The sequence below is a fragment of the Palaemon carinicauda genome, chromosome 19 (genome assembly GCF_036898095.1).
Source record: "Palaemon carinicauda isolate YSFRI2023 chromosome 19, ASM3689809v2, whole genome shotgun sequence".
Taxonomy (NCBI): domain Eukaryota; kingdom Metazoa; phylum Arthropoda; class Malacostraca; order Decapoda; family Palaemonidae; genus Palaemon; species Palaemon carinicauda.
The window spans coordinates 20,303,837-20,322,993 of NC_090743.1; the positions used below are offsets into that span (position 1 = coordinate 20,303,837).

At 41.4% G+C, this 19,157-nt stretch overlaps 1 long non-coding RNA gene and 1 pseudogene across 1 annotated transcript in view; one reads left to right on the forward strand and one right to left on the reverse strand.

Annotated features, from left to right (window-relative positions):
* LOC137658510 (uncharacterized) overlaps positions 1-19,157 on the forward strand; it is a 291,725-nt gene that overhangs the window by 269,721 nt on the left and 2,847 nt on the right. The window contains exon 5 of the long non-coding RNA XR_011047352.1: positions 5,732-5,878. This is a non-coding gene — a long non-coding RNA (uncharacterized lncRNA). The remainder of the gene's footprint in view (positions 1-5,731; positions 5,879-19,157) is intronic.
* LOC137658655 (uncharacterized) overlaps positions 1-19,157 on the reverse strand; it is a 422,221-nt pseudogene that overhangs the window by 147,037 nt on the left and 256,027 nt on the right.

A 19,157-nucleotide genomic window follows, 5' to 3' on the forward strand; every position in this document is an offset into this window, starting at 1 on the left:
CCAACGTTCGGTCTGATGAGAAGGGGGCTCAACAAGACCAGACTATCGGTCAACCTGTCAATGACCTTAATAGCTCCGCTATGGCATCATGAGAAGTGGTTCCCGAACCTTCTGCAGCTCCAGACGGAACTCCCGAGAGAACTTCCTCCACGACACGAGCTACTCAAACAACCGCACGCCAACATCTTCCACAAAGCCATAGCATCGCTTCAGCTTCATGCCTGGAGACTATCCAGCATCTCCTCACAGAGAGGCTTTTCGCAACAAGTTGCGGAAAGGATGTCTCGACACCTGCGAAAGTCATCTGCCGGGGTCTACCTGGCGAAGTGGAGTGTCTTCTGTGGTTGGTGTCGTGGAAGGGGTGGTAACTCTCCTCTCGATGCCATTATTCCAACAATAGTGGAGTTTCTTGTATATTTGCGGGAAGAAATGCCCCTTTCGGTCTCGGCGGTGAAAGGCTAACGCTCAGCCTTAAGCCTGGCCTTCAGGCTGAAAGAAATGGACATTTCTTCCTCGCTGGAACTTTCACTACTCATACGAAGCTACGAGCTTACGGTCGGAAGTGAGATCACCTCCATGGAACGTGGTTTGTGTCCTCAGGTCTCTTAAGAGACCTCCCTTTGAACCATTATGCCAGGTTTCTGATAGTCACCTGACTTGGAAGACTGTGTTCCTGCTCGCTCTGGCCTCAGCCAAGCGAGTCGGTGAACTTCATGGTCTCTCGTACGACGTCGCCCGTTCAAGGGGATGGGGGAGGTAACATCCAGGTTCGTCCCTGAGTTTGTTGCTATGACTCAAAATCCTGGAGTTTCGGACCCACGGTTCGACTCCTTCAGGATTTAGAGTCTCCGTTCTGTAACAGATGACCTAGACCATCCCCTACTGTGCCCAGTAAGGAGTCTGAGGCTCTATCTTGACAGAACAGCTGCAGGTTGTCCTAGAGTGCAAACCCTGTTTGTGAGCACACGAAGGACGAAGAGGAGGGTCATGAAGTACACCATCTCAGCTTGCATTCGCAGGGTCATCCACCACTCCCTGAATCTAGACCCTCCTCTGTCACGTCGCCCTAGAGCACACGATGTCAGAGGCATCGCTACGTCCCTGACATTCAAGAGAAACTTCTCGGTGACGCAGGTTCTACAAGCTGGATCTGGAAGCGTCAAACGACCGTTCAGCCCACTACCTGCAGGACGTGACCCACAGGAGGCTCGATACGTTCTCTATCGGCCCTGTGGTGGCTACACAACAGCTGGTTTAACCTCGGGCTCCTTAATGGACAAGTAGCAGAAGGTTGAGGGCATTGTTACCCAGTTTTAGTCTGCATGAATGAAATAGTATGCCTGGCCCTTACTTTTTTCTTCATCCTCCCCTCTCTTGGGGAAAGCAGCATCCTGGGTTCTCTGCATTGCTGACCTCAAACTACTGCAGGTAAACCATGCTTCCTTGTGTTCCTAGTATTAAATAATACTGTCGCGTCCCCCATACCCTGACGAGGTGGTATTGGGAACGTCCTAGCCTAGAATTCCATCTAAAAGTCTTCAGGTCGACTTCCTAGGACGAGTCACACTTCATTCCTAAACACACAAGCTGATGTAGGCCGCACTTGCGAGGTGCAGGAACTCCTTATCTTGAGTGCTACACACACTGATTCTGAGTCCCCGGGCAAAGCAAAGCCAGTAAGGCTAAGATTTACCACCCTACCTAAGGGTTAAGTCACCCTATGTAAATAGCGTGGTTTGTATTTCGGTTACGGAACAAATGACAAATTCGGAGATAATTTGTATTTTTCCTAACCATACAAACCTTAGCTATTTGCACATACTTGCCCGCCAGCCCTGTCCCCCGTGAAGTCCTACCTCTAAGCGAAGTAAGTCAGTTCACCGGTGTGTGAGGGGGGGAGGGGTAGCTAGCTACCCCTCCCCCGAGGTGGTAGTTAACCCTCGTTAATAATCTAATGGCTCGCCATTTCAGCTACGCCGAAAGTAATACCCTATGTCAATAGCTAATGTTTGTATGGTTAGGAAAAATACAAATTATCTCCGAATTTGTCATATTTTGATGTACAAATTGACACTGATAAATATGATGCCATAGATGTCTTTGGGCAAACTTACTCGTTTTCATTAATTAAAAAAATATGTCTAAAAATAATAGGGTAGGCCCCCTTGATTAAGTAATGTCTGGTTCAATGTTCTCATTGTAGACTATGCACTGTTTTTGCTTGTAAGATTACTATTCTTTCTGGACTTGTCTACCTACTTTTGCTACTGCTGACATTTCCAAGGATGCACTTCATTCTGACCACCCAGTGAAGCACAACTGTGTTGTAATCAATACATAATTCTTACACAATTGTCTACTACCTAAATTCCATATAGATGTGGCCGTGCAAATTTCAAACTTCTTTTTTACAGTCATATAAATTCCTCATGTCTTTGCTGTTAACTTTAGTAATTAATTTGTGTGGATTATATTAGTGTGTTTTAAACAATCAGAGATTCATTCTCTTTACTCTGAAAGGTTCATGGCCAGGAAGTTTAATACCCTCCGCTACTGTACGTACCTTTGAGTTCGTATGAAGGTCATGTTTGCAGAATACCTTTTAATTTCAATTCCAGTGCCTGTGGGCACAAGTATTAATTTTCTGAAAGTAAAATAAATCTAATAAGTTTATATTATAATGTGTAACGTATACATAAGGTAAATATCCCACACCTGCTTTGACCTATACTGTACAATGTGATATTGACCTCAAATTGACTCACACTACAAAAGTTGATTCATGAGATTGAATCCCAAGAACTTAAAAATCAGTCCGTTAGCTCTTGAGATTTGTCACAGTTCTTGTGAGAGGTAGCGGCGGTGGCCATCTTGGAAATATGCCATTTAGAAGAAAATGTGCAGTAGTTGTTATCATCTGGAAATGGTAGCTATAGACTCTAAGGATCACAAAAATGTATAAACCTCTAAATATTTTCTTTGAAGGGGCTCGATTGACTTTCTTCCTGACTATGTAAGGACTCCAGCTAGACAGAGAAGCAGTCTTCAGATGGATGTTAGGGAAGAAGAGATGTTGCCATGGTGCTGGCTGGATGTCAAATGAGCTTAGATGGATGGCAGAACTGAAGTGTGTGGGCACTCTTGTGTCCAGCAGGACTGTCAGTTCAGACGACCTGTCAATTAAAACTAGAAGCTGTTTTGAAGTGGTGAATGTGGCCATTAAATTTGGTATTAAGTCAATAGAGCGGAGGACTGACTCGGCCACTGTTGGAGGAAGTTGACATCATGAGGCTCAATTCTACACAGTACTCTTAAAAGTTTTATTCCAGCTGTGACCCTGTTGTGGAATGATCTTCCTAATCGAGCAGTTGAATCGGTAGAACTTCAAAAGTTCTAACTCGCAGCAAATGTTTTTATGTTGAACAGGCTTACACAAGTCCTTTTATAGTTTGTTTATCAAATCTTTTAATGTTGTTAATGTTCGTAAAACATTTTATTTTAATTTTTCATTACTTATATTTTTTATTGATTTCTTTATTTCCTTTCCTCACTGGGATATTCTTCCATGTTGAAGCCCTTGGGCTTATAGCATCTTGTTTTTCTAACTAGGGTTGTAGCTTAGCTAGTAATAATAGTAATAGTAATAATAATCTGTAATAAGTGGTGAGAAGTGTGTGCATACAAAGAGAGCTGCAGAGATGATAGATTTAGGAACATTGAAGTATTTTATTGCAGAGTTTGGTTTAAATATAGTTGTTCAGATGGTGCTACAGAGAAGAATAGACTTGATATTTTGACGCGACTAGAAGAATCGGTAGGTGAGCAGTGAAGTCAAGCATGCACATTTCAGAGCTGTAGTTGAAATAACAGAATTGTATAATAAACACTATGTAAATTGATAGAACACTATATTTAGCCAAGAAGTTAAACCCTCACTATATTTAGCCAAGAAGTTAAACCCTGAAGTTTCCAGAGAATGAAGGTAGTTTAGTATTGTGACTGTTGTCAGTCCATTGATACTGCTCTAGTGCACAAAGGAGGTGAATTAAAGTGGTGAAAGGAACTGGCAGTACCTAGCTATTGATGTTACTCGTTACAGACAGATACCGTAATTATCAGTGATTAACTGTTGTCCAGGTCGTTTCACAATACAGTATGTACGAAAGTTAGAAAAATGCTCAAGAAGTATCTGCGGAGTTGAATATCTTTCTAGAAAGAGGGCTAGTTCAATAACAATTATAGGATAGTACAGCATTTGGGTAAATTTTTAAGAGACATGTTGTATCGATGGAACATTGTTAGGGTGTTTCTGGCTGCTTATTGACCGGGAGGAAATGGAATAGTTGAAAGGCACCATAGGACCATAAAGGCTATCGAAGAGGGGCAGAATTAGTCCTATTGACACACTGTTCTGGTACAACATTGCACCAAAGTTTGGACAGTAGTCTCCAGTGGAGCAGATACCAGCCAAGAAACTTCCTTTCAATTGAGATGTGAGAGGGGAGATGTGGATGAAGTCCCTAGACACCTTTGTACTACTTAATGACATAAAAGGGATTGCTAACTCCTAGAACAACATTTCTGTTGGTGGAAGGTCAAGGCATGTGTTGGGTGTGGAGCCAGTTGTAGTTCCAGATTCTCCATCTGATGGCTCAAGCAAAATGTCAAGTGATGATTTAGACTCGTAAGAATCGGTGGAACCACAAGTAGTGGTCAAAGAGAATCGGTCCATGGAAAAATAGAAGACCCCTTGTATGGATGGCTGATGATGACCGATTAAATTGTGTATGCTGATTTTGAAGATCAAGAGGGCATGTTTTGTGATTATAAGTAATTTAGAATTTTTTTTTTTTTTTTTTTTTTTTTGTAATTCGACATGGCAACACTGCTACAGTGAAGTGTTGGTTAGTCTACACCTGGGGGAGTTTCAGTCAGTTTTTGAGGAGGTAGGATGCCGTGGCTGCATGGTTGAGTTTGTGGTGAGGGACTTTTCTCTCTACTTTCCTCATTGATTGGCGAGTTATCTCAAAGGTTGTCCATTACACTATCTGAGGGAGATTTCAAGGTGAATTTAACTACATTTGCATACTTACCAGTTGTGAAAAGGTAGAAAAAAATCATGGGTGCTTTTGAGTAAGGTATTTGCGATCTGTTGTCATTATAGAAGACTTACAGATTATATTGTTGGGTTCCAGTATGTGGGGGTATATGGCAGCAAGACGCAGATAATTACTAGAGCAACACCAGCTGTTGATGAACTATATTTGACCAATCCTATGTATTAACCCACAAATAGCTTTAGAGACATCTCACAAGAAGGTTTTGATTTGGTGAAAGAAAAAAAATCCCATCTTGTTAGTCTGAAAAATATACTAATAACTTATCTAGTATTGAAGTGTCTATATCTTATTAAATTAGGGAATTATAATTCAATTCCAGAACTGTGGTTTGTGTATTGTAATAGTTTTTATTCTATATTTTTTGCAGTATAATTATATAACTCCTATATCCCTAACTCCCCCCTTGACTATAAGGGATTTGCTGGTCTAATACCCGTGTAAAAACCAATCGAGCTCGTAGAGTGGATGTCGGGCACAATCTTGCCAGGAAATTTTTATCAGGTTAATACCAGTGACATTAAAAAGTTTTTCAGAAGCTGATATGTTATTAAATTTTTCAATTTAATTCTTAGTGTATATATATTTCTTTCATATTTCGGGTTGACCTGCAGCAAAATTCACCGGTGACTGCAGCACAGATTCCTCCTTTGACTTGTGTAATATGAACACACTAACACCACATAGGAAAGTAAGCAGTCGTGCCCACGAACACCACGTAGATAAATGACCGGATGTACCCACAAACATCACGTATAAAAGTAAGCAGTCATACCCAAACTGAATTAGTTTGTAATATAGGCACTAATTTTGTTACTGACTAATGCAGAATTTAGTTTCCTTTTACCATGCACAACAAGTAACTTAATAATTTTAATCCTTCGCATTAACAAATCTAGGAGTTATTTAGCTGATAACTAATCTAAGAGTTACTTAACATCTGCTGATATCCTAGATGTTTATTTTACAGTACAGTAATAGGAAGGTATAATGCATGTTAAAATCAGTGCCAGGCAAATGTTGAAATGAGAGTAGAAAGTTGTTGAAATTTCTTGAATGTTGGCTGGAAAGGGATTTTGTCATTTTTTGTTGTTAATTAGGTATTAAAACTGCACTAATCATGAAAGATAATGACACAGGTGTTGAATTAGCATTAATCAGAAGTTGATCCTACACAAAATGCAAACTCTCGTCATTTAAAAAGGGTTTACTCCGTTGCTGTTTGGCTTTGACCAGAATTAAGGAAATCTTGGGATTCTAGTAAAATTGTATGGTTACCAGCATCCCATCTAGCATAATCAGCAAGACTAGCATCACCTAACTTGGCTCCCATCCCAGTCAGACTTCTGCTTCGACCCCTGTCCACTCTACGCTTCGCTGTGTTCTTTCTCTCTTGCAGAAAGTTTGTGGTTATGAGTGTATCTCAAGTAATGAGAACCTACCCTGGTCTTGAGGGTAGTTCTTGTGGTACCTTCATGAGATAATCCCGATCCTTTGTGCCCTTTATGTCATGGTAAACGATGCTCTTTTTACCTCTACTTGTGATTTTTGCAGGGATTTGGAGAAATTTTAGTCAATATTAGTAAGAAACAGAAGCCTTCCATCCCAAAGCCTGATCTTTCTCTTAAAGATCCTTCCACATCGAAGTTTCATGAAAATTTGATACCTAAAGAGGACGGCTATTTTGTACATCAGGATTTTATAAATGTGTTGGTCACCCATTGTAAACTTGAAATTCTTACACAGTGATACACAATTCTTGGCTTTAGCTCTTATCCAGTCAGAGCAAGAGATGTTACTGAATTATGTTAGTCTTGCCAGCTTATAACAGGTCCCCCATCTCCTTAGCTTGGGAGGTCCTCTTTATTTGAATTTTCCAGATCGGAGAGTTTTCTCCTCCATGATGTAAGAGCACTCCCGGTGAGAATGTTAAAAGTATCGCCTAAACATACATCCCCTTGGACTCACGCCGAGAGGCGACAGATCAACCTATTTCCCTGGGTACAGAAAGCATACTTTACTCTTATTTGCAATCATGATGAGCCTGACCTTCCTTTAACTTCTAGGAGTCTTAAAGGTAAGTCTTCCCCTCAAAAAGAAGTAACCAGCTTCTCTCCAAGGAAGACCACACCTTTTTCAGATAAACCTTTCTAGGCATTACAGCCCTGGTCTTATTGTGCAAGTGCAACATTAGATCTGCACCTGCAGACCTCCAAAAGAGTGCCACACACACTTTCCCAAACAGGTATAGATAAGTGTTCTTTAATGGCATCTCGGTCGGGGAACAAGCAAACAAATATTCGTGTGCCTCCTGAACATGTCTTTATCACACGTCCCAGATTAGACGTGCCATCCATCCCATCTCGCTCACAAACGGCATACAAAGCCACTATTCCACAAGCAACAACAACTCGTATTGACGTGACGTGAACGAATTTTCATTCTTCTACTAGATTAATTTGTACCATTATAGGTCCCACTAGAATTGGTAATTTCAAGTTATCCATGGTTATGCTTGTACCTAGATAATTTGAAATAGGTGTGGGAAATTTTAAACGAAAGCCCAGACAAGAACACAGTTTTGGGAGGAAACGGCAGCAGAACCTTACCTGCCATTTCCTTGTATCACATACTAGAGTCTTTTGAGACCAACCTCCCTAGAAGACAGGTTGAACGTCCTGCCATATTTTATTCGGTACAAAGATAATGTTTAGACGCTCTTGGGTTACACCAGATTGGTCTTATTCGTCTCTACAGGTTTCTATTTCTGAGGAGATAAAACTTCTCTCCCTTCTTCCTCTTGGACCACGAGTCTCGTACTCGGTTAAATCAAAACTCTATATGTTCGGGTTCTATTGTTTTATCTCTCATTAAGACCCAGACAAGAGAGGAAAGACATGCCAGAAAGAGTGAAAAATAGATTACTTTTTCAAAGCAAGAACAAAATACTTCTGATGTAAGACAATACTAGAGATCCAAATCAGACTACTATCACGATCGAGGACTCCTAAACAAATTACAGACAACAGCAGATACTTCTGGGGTTCCTCCCTTAGAGGTACAGTACCATCAGGTCTTGGGGTGGTCTTTCTCATATTTTTTGTAAATTATGAGCCTGATTAGGTGTATAGATGGACTTGGCAAGCTCTCAAGTTTCAGGTAGGCCCTGTACAATTGACTGCCTTTTTCAAGAGTGTCTGAAAACATACCATAAATTCAACATGCCATTCTCAAATAAAGCCAGAGAACTTACTAAAGTAGATTTGAACTTTGAAATTATCTACACCTTCCTTATCCTATTGACCTGGATGTCACAAACTTTACTCCAGGCGCATAGGAGCATTGTATGATAAACTTAATCATCTTTTGTCTCTATTCTCAACTCTTGAGCTGCAGAATATGAAAGTTGCTGCAGAATATGAAAGTTGCAGCCATGTTGGCCTTCCAAGCATGTTTCTGGCTCGACGACTGGTCATGGGCTGTCATATTTTTCTATTTCAGATAACCCTAATGATAGAGAAAAAAAAGGGCTGTATGAGGACTAGTACTGTATGTTCGTGGGCAAAGCTCTAGAATTTGTTCTTCACCATGCAGCCTCCAATTTGGGTAGGTACCTGCATCCTCAAGTGGAGGAATGCACTACTAGCCAAGTATGCTAAGCAAATGATGCAAAGAGATGCTTTTTAAGAAATTCCAGAGTTATTGACCACCCTACACTATTCCCTCCTGCAGCACGTAATTTTTTTTTGCCCACCTCTTTACCGACTCCACAGGCATCTCCTCTCAAGCGGGTATCACAGCGTAGGCTGCTACCCGTAGAATGCTTTCTTATTTAAAAACCAGGACTCCGCATCTTCCTTTTGTCATAGAGCTTCCCATTTAGGAAGCCATGTCCCCCAGCTTACCACTTACCAGTGGGGAGATGATTACGAAGTCATTAGTCGAGGTGGTAGTAATTTTGGGGGGATCCTTGGGCAGTGGAAGTATAAAGCTCAGGGTATCGTATCCTGTTCACAAGCTATCTCCCTCCACTATCTAGGATTCCGACGATCCTATCGTTTTTTATGAGGGGATCCCAGAAAGACCTGTTACTGGAGAAAGATATCTCAATGCTCGTGAAGAATGCTATAGAGGAAGTCTTAGAAAAGTCCCCAGGTTTTATCAGCAACATCTTCCTGGTAGAGAAACTTACAGGAGGCTGGAGATCTGTCATGAGACCTTTCCTGCTTGAACCAGTTTGTGCTCCAAATGAGGTAAGAGATGAAGACACCAAGTACAGTAATTCAAGCCATCTGAAGGAACTACTTCTTGCTGACCATAGACCTGAAAGATACCCATTTCCAAATCCATATTAATCTTATTCAGAAACAGTGTAACGTTTAGAGGTGCTATAATTTGGCCTGTCCACATCACCACAGGTATTACCAGTGGAGTCTGAGTCGAAGCAATTTTGAGGGAGTGTGATTCGTTAAAATTATCCCGACTCCAACTAGATCTTATCAAATTCCAGAAGAGTTCAGTAATATCATCATTTTCATTTTTTCATGTGATTTTTAGTTCTTTAGTGACTTCATACTGGTAAAAAAGATTTTGAAGATTGTTTTCATTTAATATTGAATATTAAAAATATTCACTAAGGTGGAGCTGGCTTTCTTCATAATACAAAGTTTGTTTGATTGCGAGGTTAATTTTCCTAACTCTGTCGTCATCAGTTTCATTTTAATAGGACTGTACAATGTACAATAATTCAGAAAAAAGTCACTTAACCAGACTTGTCGATAGTACACTTACATCTAGTAAAAGAACTTATTTGTTTTCTAGCAATTAACAGGGTATAATTGCTTTGGAGTAAATATTGCATCAAGGAGTCAGAATCGTAGGTACCAATAAGAGAGGAGTTGGAGTCTGAGTCGAAAGGTTTTGGTACCAACTCCACAGCCCTGGTATCAACTCTGGTTTCCTTATGGGTACACACCATGGGGATAACTCTTATTAAGGTACCTGGACAACTGGCTTCTTGCAGTCAAGATCACAATTCATTCGTCACAGGAACCTCCTGCTCAACGTTTGTCAAGAGCTGGGGTCCGGCGAACCTTGAAGTCCAGTCTCGTCCTTTAACTCTCATATGGTACATGGGCATGGATATAGACAAGGCCCAAGCCAGAGTGTATCCATCCTCACAGAATCCCGAGTTTCAGATAGGTTGCAGTTCCCTTTCTTGAAAAGGCAGGCCATTCATGGTAGAAGTTCCTAGGCCATCTTTCCTCACTAGAGAAGCTACTGTAGTACCCTTCCGGAAGATACATCTTTCTTTCTAATGGGTGCTGAAGAGTCAAAGGTTACAGATATCAACCCCCCCCCCATCAGCTTTTTTAAAGATCTCCCGAGATGTGAAGACACACACTCTTGTGGTGGCTAAAGGAGAAGAATCTGTTAGCTGGATCTCCTTGACAGGTTCCAACTCAGTTTCTTCTTTTATCCCATCTAAGGAAGGAACAGACTTCAGGTAAATGGTCACAGGAATACAAGTCCTTCCAAATATATTACCTAAAGTTTGAAGGCAGCATACCTAGTATTACTCCACTTCTCAGTGACAATCAAGGGTCACTTGGTAGTGTTTATGAGCAAGAACACTATAGAGACTAGCATCAACAAACAAGGCCTCTGTATCCCATCTACTATGCCAGCTAGAGGTGGGAGTTCAACATCTGGTCCAAATAAATGCCATTCACCCTTCAGCAAGATTTCTTCCAGAGAAGAGGACCGTAATGGAAGATAATTTGAGCTGACTAGGGACAACAGTTTGTTCAGAATGGTCTTTGAATTCTCAAGTGGTAACTAGTCTCCTGACTTTGCGGGGTTCTGAATTATAGACATGTTAGCCTTTCATCTGAGCAACAAACTCAGTTTTCCATATTCTGACCCAGCTGCAGTGATGGATGCATTTCAACATCCATGGGATGGAATATCATTTATGCCTGATCCGTGAGTTGCTGAACAAGTCAGGTTATCAGAAATTCTAAGCAATAACGCTGGTGCTTAAGTGGTACGTGGTGTACGACGTAGAGCGTCAATATTTTCTCAAAAGTTACAAGGGAACATCCAGACTGGCCAAACCTTCTACCTCAGGCTTATGTGAAAGTTTTACAAAGCACCTCCTTGCCCGTCTAAACAGCTGGAGATTATCCAGCACCACCTGAAAGTTTTTGAGACACTGTGGAGCAACTTCCAGGGTACCTCCACATGCATCCGCAGCAGTCTATCTAGCAAAATTGGTCACTTTTTCTGCAATTGGTGCCATAGAAGGGCTTATTGCTCTGCTCAAGGCCATTATTCCACTGATTGCAGATATTTTAATTTTCCTACGGGTAGAGAAACTTCTTGGTCACAGTGGTAAAAGGCTATCACTCAGCTTTAAGCCAGATTTTAAGACTGAAGGGAGTTGGTCTCTCCTCAGGGAAATTCTCAGCTCTGATAGAGTTTCAAGCTGTCTTGCCCCACCTTGGGTACTCCTTCCCCCTCCTCAGAGTATGATTAAGGTTCTGATGTCCCTAAAGATGGCACCATATGAACCCCTCCACGAAGCCTCAAATCAAGACATTATTATTATTATTATTACCAACTAAGCTACAACCCTAGTTGGAAAAGCAAGATGCCATAAGCCCAAGGGCTCCAACAAGGAAAAACAGCCCATTGAGGAAAGAAAATAAGGAAATAATGATATAAGAAGTAATGAACAATTAAAATAAAATATTTTGACATTAAAACAGATATTTCATATATAAACTATTAATGGACTTAAGTCAGCCTGTTCAACATAAAAACATTTGCTGCAAGTTAGAACTTATGAAGTTCTATCGTTTCAACCACCCGATTATGAAAATCATTCTACAACTTGGTCACAGCTGGAATAAAACTTCAAGAGTACTGTGAAGTATTGAGCCTCATGATGGAGAAGGCCTGACTGTTACAATTAACCGTGTGCCTAGTATTACGAACAGGATGGAACTGGCCGGGATGATCTGAATGTAAAGGATGGTCGGAATTAAAAAAAAAAAGATCTTATGCAACATGCATAATGAATTAATTGTACGAAGGTGCTAAAGATTAAGATCAGGAATAAGAAATTTAATAGACCATAAGTTCCTGCCCAACAAATTAAGATGGGAATCAGCAGCTGAAGACCAGACAGGAGAACAATACTCGAAACAAGATATAATGAAAGTAATTAAAACTTTTCAGAATAGATTAATCACCAAAAATCTAAGAGACTCAATTGGCCAATTTTTTGTGCAATTGAAGAAGACTCAGACCTAAGTGTTTCTCAAAAGTAAATTCGTGTCGAGAATCACACCTAAAATTTTGTCATACAAAGTTAAAGAAACATTATCAATGCTGAGATCTGGATGTTGAGGAGCCACTGTTCTTGACCTAAATACAATCATACGTTGAGTTTTCTTAGGATTCAACTTCATATCCTATAATTTACACCATGCACAGATCTCTATTAAGGGATTCAGCAATCCCAGATATCTACATTACGGAGATAGAATTGATGCAAAGAGAATAGCATCATCTGCATATGCAACCAGCTTGTTTTCTAGGCCAAACCACATTTCATGTGTATACTGTATGAAAAGTAATGGACCAAAAACACTACCCTGAGGAACGCCAAATATCACATTCCTATACTCACTATGGTGTCCATCAACAACTCTTTGTGATCTATTACTTGAAAAATCAATAATAATGTTAAGAAACGACCCACCCACTCCCAACTGTTTGAGTTTGAAAACAGGCCTTATGATTAACACGGTCAAAGGCAGCACTAAAATGGAGGCCAATCATACAAACTTCCTGACCACAATCAAGGGATTTCCGTACAGTTTTGGGGATTGTAAGGGCATCACATGCCCCAACCTTTACAAAACTAAATTGCAAACTAAGGAACATGATTACCTTCAGCTAACCTATTAAGATATTTTGCCTTAAGACTTTCAAAAACACTAGATAATATGGGAGTTATAGAAATTGAGCGGTAATCAGTTGGGCTTGAGCCACAGCAAACACATTTACATAGTGGAGTAACATTACCAATTCTCCAACTAGTGCTAAAAGCTTCTCTTCTTGCTAACTTGCGCAAAATAACATCATTTTGAAGCTCGGAAACCTGCAGTGTCTTCATATAAAAAACAAAGGAATAATACCATTTGGCTTTACACCTCCGCATCAAGAGAGCTTTAATTTAACAAGACTGAAAAGCTGAACAAGTTAGTTTAGCCTCGGGAAAACAGGAATGAGGAAGTTTTAGTTTCTCATTACTCTGCTTACTGTCAAATACATCTGCCAAAAAGGGTTGCCTTTTCCTTTGGACAGTGAGTGACTGAGCCATCTGGTTCAAGTAAAGGAGGAACTGATGCATCTACACCAAAGAGTGCAGATTTAAGGGTAGCCCACCACTTATGCTCCTGGGCTGTTCCAGAAAGGGTTTCTTTTCATGGTAAATCATATTCTGTTACAGGTGAAGCATAAACTCGTGAGCAAAAGCTCTAAGCTGAGTATAGTTATTACAGGTCAAATCTGATCTGTTACCCTTCCAAAGATGATAGGCCTCCTGCTTCTCCAAATAAGCATGTCTACAATCATCATTGAACCACTGTTTGTCCTTCACTAGATTTTCATTCAAAGGGACAACAGGATCAACACTACTATACAATTGTGACCAATCAAGCCCAAAATATCATGCAAAATCCCATTCCAGTCTTTGACATTTCATCTTACATGGGTATGATACATCAGGGACAGGCAGCTCATTCTTCACTACCAATGAAATAGAAGCATGATCAGAGGTCCCAACTGGAGAACCAACCTTACTTGTTATAACACAAGGAGAGTCTTTGTATACGAGGTCCAAGCAGTTACCAGACCTGTGAGTGGCTTCACTTATGATTTGCTCACAGCCTGATTCAGAGGTAAAGTCTAAAGCTCTTAAGCCATGGTGATCGGTAGGAGAAACAGAATTTAACTCCCTATGATGAGCATTAAAATTACCAACAAAGATAGAAGAGGCCTGTCTATCATCTTTTAGTATCTTACTCTTAATGGTAAGAAGACAATTGAGGATAGAATTATCCATGTCTGGATTCTGGTAGATTGAACACAAACTTTTATTACCTGAATCTCATGACATCCACATTCATAGCAGGACTTCTTATGAGAAGCAGGGTATTCAGTCCCAATTACATCACCATTCTCCTGGCCCTAGGGATGGCATCGCGTTTAAACATTGGCCTCTCAAAACCAGTTTTAAGGAGCTCAGATAAGAGCTTCATATTAGATACCAGAGTTTCTGAGCACAGAAGAATATCATACTGTCTGGACGCAACTGTAAGGTCTTGAATATATGCATGAAGACCACGAATATTGGAATACAGTAATCTAGGACGTACTGGTCCCGGATTTTGCTCAATGTCTCCAGAGACTATGCTCTCAAAACTGTCTTCCTTCTAGTTTTAGCTTCCTCGTGGCCTATCTTATTTCATGCTCCAAGGTGTGGAAAGATCTATCATTCTCTCTTGTAGCAGAGTATTGTCAAAGCCAAAAATCCATCAATTAATGATAATAGACTTGGCTCCTCCATTTCGGTGATCAGGAAGTTACTGAAAATCTGGACAGTTTTTTACTTTGTCCTGAGAGGTCAATCATAGTTACAGTACCTTAAAATATCTGCTGTCTTCTGTCTGTCCATCCCAACTTGCTTGTAAGTGCATGTTGAAACAATAAGGGATTAATAAAAAATACGGTATCTTTCTGGTTATGTGAAGTCATCCTTAAAGCATAAAATCTTTGGGAGCCATTCACAATGCTTACGACTTAAGTGATGTTGCTGCAGCCTTGGCGTTCTGCAAAACCACTTGGTAGCTCAAGGTCCTTAGTGCAGGTGTTTCGAAGAGACAGACTACTTTCACTGCACATTACTTTAAAAAGACTCCACCCACAGATCACAGCATACCTTCTCTTTGAGCTCAGTGGTAACTTCCCAATAAATAGTCAGACTTATGCCTTTGCAGGACAGTCAACCCCTCTTGTCGTCAGACTTATGCCTTTGCAGGACAATCAACCCCTCTTGTCACAATCGTTTGCTATTCTCAGCGTAAGTGTGTATAAGAATAGAATGAATTAGTTCTTCCTTCTCTTCCGAGTATCCCTTCCTTTGGAGTTTCAGCATAGAAGACCACTTATGCAGCTAAGAATATATGACTTTATTTTTCAATTTTGAACATTGAATTTATTTTAAAATTTGTCCATACAAAACCACAAACTTAGGAATATGACTGTCACGCACCTCTTCACAAGGTTGATATTTTGACATTGCTTCCCATACAAGTCGTTAGATATTTTGATTTTTATCCCATGGATCAAGGGTCAGGTGGATGCCTTGTGTTTCACAGACTTCCTCCCACCTGAGGAAGACTGCCTTTTAAATGACAAGGGTTTGTATTTCACATAGGAACAAAGTAAAAGTTTTAAAAATATTTTTTTTTTCCTAGCTATACAAACCCGAGTAATTTAATCTACATTACCCACCTCATCCAACCCTCAGTCTACATGGTCTACCTCATCCATCCCTCAAATCTTGACCATTAGCAAGTGATGGGGTACCAATGACTAGGCAGCTCCTACCCTGTGTGGGTGGGAAGCTTGCTACCATAGAATGTTACCAGGCATATCATATAGCACTTATAAGAAGATACAGCGATAAGGTGAAAAGTTTTAAAGTTCATTAACTAAGTCCCGAGATACTACCAATAGGGAGTTATTGGGTCCTTGACTGGCCAGACAATACTACATTGGATCCCTCTCTGGTTACCGCTCATTTTGTCTTAGCCTAAGCAGACACAAATAGTCTGACCTATTCTTTCCACATTCTCCTGTCCTCATACTCCTGACAACACTGAGATTACCAAACAATTCTTCTTTGCTCAAGGGGTTAATTACTGCAATGTAAATGCTCAGCGACTATTTTCCTTGTTTGATGATGTAAGCCACTACTGTGGTATTGTCGCTCATCCCCGCCACAGAGTGGCCGGCCATGAACTGATGGAACTGTTGAAGGGCCAGGGAGACGGCCTTCATCTCTAGAGATGTGTGGAAATATTTAACCAACTGACCAGAGGCCTGAGGTAGTGTGGAGCAGCATGGGGCACTCCACTCTTTTATTTTTTGAAGCGAAGCGTCTGAGAACAGCATCAAATCTGGGGGGAGGATGAGAAAATCTACGCTCTTCCACAGATTCTTGTCTCGACATAATTCGAGGTCCATCTGTTCCGCTGGTCCCATGAGGATGAGGGTTTCTGGGGAATCAAAGGCTGGATTCCACCTGGATTTGAGCTGTCACTAGAGAGATCGAATCCTCAAATCCGGAGGCGGCCGTTGGTGACAAAACGGGCCAGAGTTGATAGGTGCCCGAGGAGATGTAGCCACGTCTGAGCTTGGAAGTTCTTCTCGTCTTGAGGAAAGGTCGCAACCTCATTATCCTGTCGTATGATGGGAAGGCTTTCCGAGATTGGTGGCTAAAATCATACTAGAGTGTCATTGCGTGGGAAGCAGGGAGGACATCTTGCAATTTACCATGATCCCCAGGTCTTGGCAAAGTCTCAAAATTTTGTCTCGGTGTTGAAGAAGGGTTGACACAGAGTCTGCTAGGATTAGTCGGTCATCCAGATAACGGAGGAGATGGATGTTAATCCTGTGTGCCCAAGATGACACTAGGGCGAACACACTGAAGACTTTGGGTGCTGTGGAGAGACCAAAGCACAGCACCTTGAACTGGTATTGCCTGTTGTCTAGGCTAAATTTTAAGTACTTCCTTGAATGGATGGATTGGGATCTGAAAATATGCATCCTTTAGGTCCAGTGTGCACATGAAGTTCTGTGGTCTGCTGCTTGTCTGTCTAGGACCTCCTGGAGAGCGCCTTCCTTGATCCCATTGCAAAGGAGTCTATCAACACTGGATTTCTGATCAGAGGAGGAAGAGATGACATGAACAGGACATGATACCCTGAGCGAATCATGGAGAGTCCAGGGTTCGGCACAGAGTTGCTTCTACCTGTTCCACCAACTTTGCAAGCATCCCTCCTCTGGTAGACAAGGGGGTGAGTGCCTATGCGCAGCAACTCCTTTAGGATATTTTCCTCCCCTGAAGGACTTTGTGCCTTTCCCGTCATTGGTCGGAAAGAGCCTCTTAGACACTGTCTTCTTTGCTGTCATCTTGACTGGGTTAGATTGCCGAACTACTGATGGTTTGTAGGGCCTGGATATTAACGCCCTATGGACGAGCGAGTCCTGGTGAGACTTTCTCTATCTCTCGCCAGCCTGCTCTACATCCTTCGGCTCAAAAAGAGAGGATCCTTCTAGAGAGGAGTTCCTGAGCCTAACTATTTCGGCATTAGGGACCTGCTGATGTAATCTTTTTGACACTGCATCACGACGTTTCAAGTTGGTGTTTGCCCGCTAGTTCGAGACTAGGTGGGCAAGAAAGTCCTGAGTGGAGGAAGGTTTCAATAATGTACCTGTTACTTTCTTTGGAAAAACCCTCGGTCCGTACCAGAATTCCCAGGGTCCCCAACTAAATATCAAGCCACGAAGTAGCCTGCATTGTATACTTTGTGACCTCCTGATTGAGGGTGTTTGCTGCCGAGAAAGACCTGACGGTTGGAGTCTCTCTATAATCCCCCCTTGGTTAGCTTTTCCAGAGAGGAGTGGTAGAGCTGGACAAGGCTCATCCACAACCTTATGGTACCTCCTCTCCTGGACAGAGCTTGGCAGAAGAGCCCAAATGCCGAGAGGAGAAGTCAGAGAGCTGTTGAGCAATCTTAGCGCTGGACTCAGAGGGCTTCCGAGTGCCAAAGACATGGCCCTAGACCGTGTCTTTGCCCTCTCGGGGGAGGGGGGCGTTGTTTACCTCTGGGTCAGCTAACCCATTGAGAACAGTGATAAGTCAGGACTTTCCGGGTATGTTCTGATTCTTTCTGCTCCCCCTCTGAAGTAGGACTGGTAGCAAAGTCTCCTTTCTCCACCCTACTGATGGCTCCAAATCTGATGCTGGCGTTGGATTTGGAGTACATAGTAATGGTTTTAATTGTAGAGGTGCACTTCCTCTGACTGCTTCCATGTTTACTGCCGAACTGTATGGCATATTAACTGCTATTGAGAAAATAGCGTTGGAGAAGGAGGGTAATTTTACAATTTTTAGTGATGCAAGGAGTGTCCTTCAAGCTATGGAAGTTTTTAATTCTAATAACCCTCTAGTTTTAAAGATTTTAGAATGGCTTTTCCTTATTGGACGGAGAGGTATAACAGTTCAATTTTGTTGGGTTCCAGCACATGTAGGTGTGTCCGGGAATGAGAAGGCAGATTCACTGGCTAAGGAGGCTGCATCCGAGTTGCTGCCAAGAAGGTATCCCATTCCCTGTAATGATTTCTTACCTGACATCAAGAAATTGGTTTGCAATAAATGGCAACAGCAATGGGATAGTCAAGATGGCAATAAAATGAGGGAAGTAACAAATGACATATCTCCTTGGAAGTATATGATGATGCCCCGAAAATGGGAGACGTCTCTTTGTCGTCTCCGTATTGGTCACACTCGGTTGACACATGAGTTTCTGCTGAAGGGCCAACACCAACCGTATTGTGACAACTGTTTAGTACCTCTAACAGTAAGGCATTTGTTGACCGAATGCCCCAATTATAACAACTTGCGGAATAGATATTTGTTTGAGGCTCGAGGTGAGGGTGGCAGGTTCATCCTTGCCAAGATTCTTGGAAATGATGTGTCCTACCATGCAAGTGGCATTTTTAGATTTCTTTCAGAAGCAGGTCTTCTGAAAAATATTTAACTTTTATGACATTCAATTTTTATGATTTTAATTGAATACTCTTTAATTTTTTATTTTATTTCATTTTTTACTTTTGTATACATAAATTAAATGTTACCGGCGTCAATGACCTTAGATGTCGGGATGCCTGAAAACTTTA